The sequence below is a fragment of the Harpia harpyja genome, chromosome Z, assembly GCF_026419915.1.
Source record: "Harpia harpyja isolate bHarHar1 chromosome Z, bHarHar1 primary haplotype, whole genome shotgun sequence".
NCBI classification, from domain to species: Eukaryota; Metazoa; Chordata; class Aves; order Accipitriformes; family Accipitridae; genus Harpia; species Harpia harpyja.
Genome location: NC_068969.1, coordinates 79,297,869 through 79,304,460, shown reverse-complemented (window position 1 = coordinate 79,304,460; position 6,592 = coordinate 79,297,869).

Sequence of the window (6,592 nt, the reverse complement as noted above, 5' to 3'; positions counted from 1 at the left end):
TGTTGCTTAAACATCCACTTTGGTGCTCTTTAACTTAGGGGATGCTGGTAACTTCTCTGCCTATGACCCTCCTATTTAGCATGCAAGAAATGGTTTGGTTTGGGTTTGAGGTTTGAGGCCTCAGACACAATGCTGTATTCACAGACTCATCACTGGTACCTCACCACCCTGCCCAAAACAGCCCTTGCCCACAACAAACGTATGTTATCCAAACTGTGATGAGGAAATTGCATAAATGCATAAATAAGAGATGAAGGGATGATTAAAACATCTCTTTAAGGCTATAATCTGTAGTCTATCTCTTTGTATTCTTTGCAATTATCTGGCACAAATATTTATTTCTCTGAGAGATATGTTGACAGAAAGGGAATTCCCTATTTTAAAGGGAACCTCTGAAGTCTTTCCAGGGGGAGGCATCAAATACTCAGTTTTAACAACACACATTGCTTTTCTCCTTGTCAATAAACACTCCAAATATAACTACTTGTAAATGAAAGAAAAAGCAATAGTGAATGAGCAGAGATTTGTTTTTTTTCAGGCACTACAGATAAGGCAGTGAAGTACTTCCTTGTGGAACGGGAAACACATGGCAAGTAAACTTGCCGTTAGTCCCCCAGGCAGGATTGCAGAGGATATTTAATATATTTTTCTCCTTCTCCTCACACCAGTCATATACCATCAAGGCCTGCTATGGTAATGAAGGATTTAAAATCCTCTACTTCCTTTCAAAGGGGCTGAAGTTGAGGCAGGGATCAAATGTTACCAAGCAGTGGGGTAAGACAACACACACCCACAGAGCACAGCTGTGAATAGCTGTGTGTGTGTATGTGTGTGTATATGCATATTCACTGCTCAGATAAAGCCTAACACAGTCTTTCTTTTAAACTCTCGATCTCCAACCTAAATTTCAAAGCATCCCACATGTGCCTCTCTGACTTGCACATACACCAACTTTGCTTTTCTTAGGATGTGCTTGACCTTGTTGTTTTTCCCATTTGGCAGACATGAATGTCTCAGGACAATCACCATTCTCACCTCGTAGTCTATTTGCAAATTTCTTCTGTTGCTTCCAATCTAAAATTTTAAAGCTGTAATATGGTTAAAGATGAATGAAAAATCTCTGTCCTGAGCTCAAACCTTTAGGGTTGGCGCAATGCCTCATAAAAAATGTCTTGATTCACCACGGAGGATGAATTCCTGGGGCTACTGCGGGAGAAACAGCAAGTAATAACATCTATTGCAACTTTTTATAACTTGTGAAGATGGAAAGTTTGGTTGATTAGGGGAAATTTTTAACATTACTGATTTTCTTTTGCTGTTATTTATTGAAGATCACTGTTTTGCTTAAAAGTATCATTCATCCAATGACAGACTGAAAAAAAGCCAAACATCCTAGCTAGCAAGGACAACAGACTGTGCAGCCTGAAGATTAAACAAGAAGGCGTCAAACTGAAGAATGACATTCAAAACAACCTATGAGCAAACATTGTCAGTAAAGAAGTGTAGGGGAACTTGGCCCAAATGGGACCACAGGGCTCCAGACATACACAGTCCAGGAAGTTGTCATCTAGTGGATTCACATTGGGCTGTAGATGAAAAATCCTTGTTTAACTACCTTTTAAGCTCACCGGAACACAGATGTTTTCCTTACTCTGTGTATGCACAGCAGGTAGCACAGTGACATGGCAACAGGCAGTCAGTGCTGCTTAAACACTTATGATGTAAAGTAGCATTGCAGATCATCATTCAACCCAGAGCAGGTAGTTAAAATACTATTTTCAGAGCCATAGTCCAAGACAATTAAGACAGAAGATACTGAGAGAAATGACACACTGTTAAGTCTTTTTATTAGTATTTATTGTTGTTATTCTTATTCACACTTAGACAACTCAATTACATAAAGTGATTTACATGAAGAGCTCTGTATTGATATCACAAGGTGAGAAAGTGTACACGCCACAGCGAAACATTCTGTAGATACAGTGAAGTAGGACCTCTGATAGAAGGGATTATTTCCGAGAGCCTATGTACAAATAATGGTAACTTTCACACTATATACAAACTTATATTCACAGAGAATATACTGATTCAGAGATAGAAGAGTTTCATCTAGTGAATAATGATCCATACACATAAACACATGAGAAAAACTGGAATTTTCAGGGGGTTGCCTGGACTGGCTTCCATGGCAATGTATTTGTTTTTAAGTTTGAAATGAGTACGATGGGGGACTTCTTCAGATTTTTCTTACAATAAGTTGAAAATGAGAGATGAAAGAGTATGAAAACTACCAAGTGAAACAAACAAGCTAAAAAAGCTTTATTACAAAAATAGCATCTGATTGTCAGTTATAACATGCTACTATTAGTTTCAAATGACAATACAGTGGCCTGATCTTGCCATCTTAAGTGACAGAAATAATTTCTACTCATGTGAGTCAACTCCCCAGAGTCAGGATTGCAAAATTATAACAGTGTTAACAGAGATCTTGATAATGGAAATGAACACAAACCCAAGCAAAAATCCCTTTGGCATTACTTAATTTTGATGGGGGATTGAAAGAAATGGTTGGTTTCTATTGGATAGCCTGACCCTGAAAACTTAACACTTTTGTAAAACAGATGTGACAGAAGTAACTCATCTCTTATAAACTTACTAAAATATGAGGAGCTTCCTTTACTGTGATCTCAGTGGGAGAAAGCATTAGAGTAACAGGATGATTTAATTGCTTCACTGGGCCTGACTCTGCAAGCATTGTATTCCTTCTTCTGGGGTGAACAAGGATGGCAGGATTGAGCCCCTGCTGCAAAGGCAGTGTGCAGCATTTTGTGCAGTCTCACAGGGAAGCTCAAAAGTATGAGCAAACTCTCCCTGACTTACTCACAGCTTACTAAGGCAAAACCAGATCCTGCTTTACTGTACATTTATTTGACAGTATTTTACATTATACCTTAAACAGAGACATGTAATGGATTCTTTACTTTTAAATTAATGATCCCCTTATTTAGAAACCCCATACTAGTCTTCTGGGTTTTTATGGCTTCTTTTTGCATTAAGACAACTATGTGACATAAAATAAAAGTAAAAAAAATAGTAAAGTGCAAGATCTTTACAAACGCATATAAATTTCATTGTTTGGATTGTTTTTGTGTTTGATGAGCGGTGAATTTACAATAAATCTACATGAATGTACAGTTCATTTACCAATCTCAGATTACACTATTTCTTACTCAATCTTGTCCTGGGCCACTTATGGCTCATGTAGGAACAATATGGCCAGTTGTGTGTCTGGTCTACCCATGCTCCAAGTGGTTACATGGCTTCTAGGCTGGGGCTGACCTGCGTCTGGCTGGCTGGGAGCATGGGCTCAGTGCCACACTAATGCGATTACATGGCTTCTGGAGAAGACATGGCTTACATCCAGCCAGGTAGGAGCATGGGCAGGGGAACGTGCAAACTAGCTGCACCCATTCAGACAGACAAGTCCTGCAATGGTGATGCCATACACTGACAACTAGCAACACACAGCAGATCTACAGAATGACTTGTCTGGACTACGGGGCTGTGATCCATGTATGACTTCTGTATCAGATGGGTGCACTGAATTGCATAACTTCAATCTGGAAGATACTCTCCCCAGTCCCAATGGAAATGACAGATATCTCAGTACTGATATTCCTGTAACTGATGGCAACAGATTCAAGAAGGATCATTTTAACATCAACCAGGAGTGAAACCCACATCTGTTGGAGGACTGGAGCAGGACTCTTCTCCACACTGTTGAGTGCAAACTATCCCCATTTGCTAATCTCAAAATCACTTTCTGCAGATATGTTTCCAGCTGCAAGTTCTTGCATCAAACTTTCCAGGAATACCAGGAAAACAAGAATCACCTGCTCAAAGGAACTAACCATGCCTCTTCCTCAGTTAGTTGTGTCATTGTTATTTACAAGAGGTAAAATAGTTTCCAAGAGTACAAGTGAATGCAATTTTTGTCTTTGTACATAGCTCCCAGGACAATTATGTTTGTTATGCACGTGCATTTATGAAATACGGGATCCTAAGATAGATAAAAATCTGTATCTTGCCCAAGTTAATGGCAGAAATCTTCTGGATTTCAGTGGGCCAGTTGTTGGAGAAGGGATTATTTCTTTATTATAAGTTAAATAAATCTATCTGATACAGACTCATATTTGATTCAGAACATAAGTTACATGGACCACAAGATGCTATTTTAAGGAATTACTGCTGAAAGAATAATAATTAAAAAACATTGTATATCCCCTTTTTTGCAAAATATGTAATGAAGTAAAAGACAACCAGAGAAATAATCCCTTAAAAAACACCCAAACATTAAGAATATTTCTAAGCATCTATTTTTTACAGTACTTGGATTAACCACATGTTTAACCTACAGCTTTGTGGACCTTCATATCCACACACAACAGTACCATGAGTGACAGTGACCATAAACTACTTCTGAGTAGCATGTGTGGAAATTATATGGTAGGTTCATTGCCATTACAAACATCAAATGACATCTAGATAAGTTTTTTTGTCATCCACTGTGCTTTATGCTTCATGAAGATTATGCAGACAGCCACATCAATTGAATAAATAAGCAGAGGCATACGGACACAGAGAGCCTGTCTGCACTACAAGAAAGCACTAGCTTTCAGTAAAATAGTTCATTTAAAATACACAGAGCTTTGCTGAAAGATTTTTCCATGTCTACGTGTAGTTCCTGAGGAGATCATCCTCATGTCACGCTTTTTATCACACTTTTATAGCATTTACCCTACAGATTCAACTATGGTGGTTCCTGCAGAGGGAAGGCAGCTTTTTTTTTTTTTTTTTTCTTAAACTGGAAAACAGCAAATACTTGTAGGAGTCCAATGGTATTTTGTACTGATGAGGCCCACTCACTTCTTTAATTCCAATGAAGTTAGTGCAGAAAATCTTTAAAACAGGTTACAATCTGACCCGTGATCCTACTCACATGCTACTGGAAATCCCTTCCAAAAATCATGTCCAACATGGGTTCTGTTCAGGTGTGATGGTGCCACAGAGAGTTGGCTATTTAATCTGAAGTTGCATTCTTATCTTACTTACAGTGTTGCCAACCTGGTGTTGTCCTGAAAACACTAAGCTAGAACAGGATCTTGATCGTAACACCAGTTTCTGTATTAATTATTCATTTATGCTTCATAAGGATTATGCAGACAGCAGCATCAATTGAATGAATGAGCACAGGCATACAGGCAAGTGGAAGAGGTTTCAGCATGGATTAACTCACTGTGGAATTCGGGCAGTTTGTGGGCTCAGATCCCTAGTGAAATCATTTAGAACTTTGACTGAAGAAAATAGAAATCTAGTTTTGACTTCTAGGTGTACAGCATTGAGAAATGTTCATGGATCCCACACTGAAACAGTTATGAACAACGAGAAACACTTTATGATGTGAAATTTGCTGTCATTGTAAAATAGGAGTGTCCTAACAAGTGGTATGCATTTTTGGCAGTGTTGAGCCTGGAGAGCTTATGGCCATCCAGTCACTGGGTTGGAGCAGCTCTCGGCTGTTCCGTCAGCACTCCAGTTTAAGATTTTCAAACTCCTCCTGCATGGGATAAGGGGCCATACTTCTCCCTCTATCCCATTCCTCTCTTTTCTCTACCAGCACAGCTGTTGCTATATATATCTGGTTATATATCTATATATGCTGATTATAATCAAAGAGCACATCAGCGTGCAAGTATCCTGAAACAGTTTACCCCAGCATTTATGTAGAAAGCTGCCTTGATACATATAACCAGCTTTCACAGCCAGCCTCCACAGAAAGCACCCCACAACTGAAATCTCTGTTACCTCTGGAGCTGAGCTGCCACTGACTGCACAGTTATTCAGCCATTTGAATAATGATCTGCCCAGCAGACACAAGGCAGTGGGAGCTGTGAGGTGTCTCACTCCTGAGGGGAAAAAAATTACTTTTAATACCTTCCAAGATAAATAGGTTGATAAGGGCAAGCAGACACAGGGATGAAATGAATCAGATATATTTTAAGACAGTATACAAATGCCATTACAGGATACCAGCGCTTAGCCCTACACAAAAAATTCTTCATTCAAGCTGTTCATGCCAGCTTTGGACTGAAATATTCCTCGTGTCTACGGCATTCAATCAGTAACTCTTTTCTCCCTACCTGCCCTCAGTGGGGCAGTAGTCTCTGCTGCTGCTACCCTCACTTTGCAGAATGCACCAGAGTGCTCCTAAAGCTCTCAAGGTCAGGCAGGGCTTTTTCCTTTCCAGTGTGGGAGTTACACCATGCTGGCCATGAAGTCATTAAAAAAAAAAAGAAAAATAAAAAGGACTAATCTACTGAACAGGGATAAGACTCTTGCCCTTCCTTGGTTTCTTGATTTGAAATGTCAGACCAGTGAATCTGGGCATCTTTGTATATTCTAAGTGCTCATACATGCAGACCTATCACGATCCTGCACACGCTCATTTAGATCACTCTGTCTTATTCTGCTCAATTGGGAAAGGATCGCTTGTTTTGAGCTAGTCATCAGAAATAAAAGCATTTGGTGACTC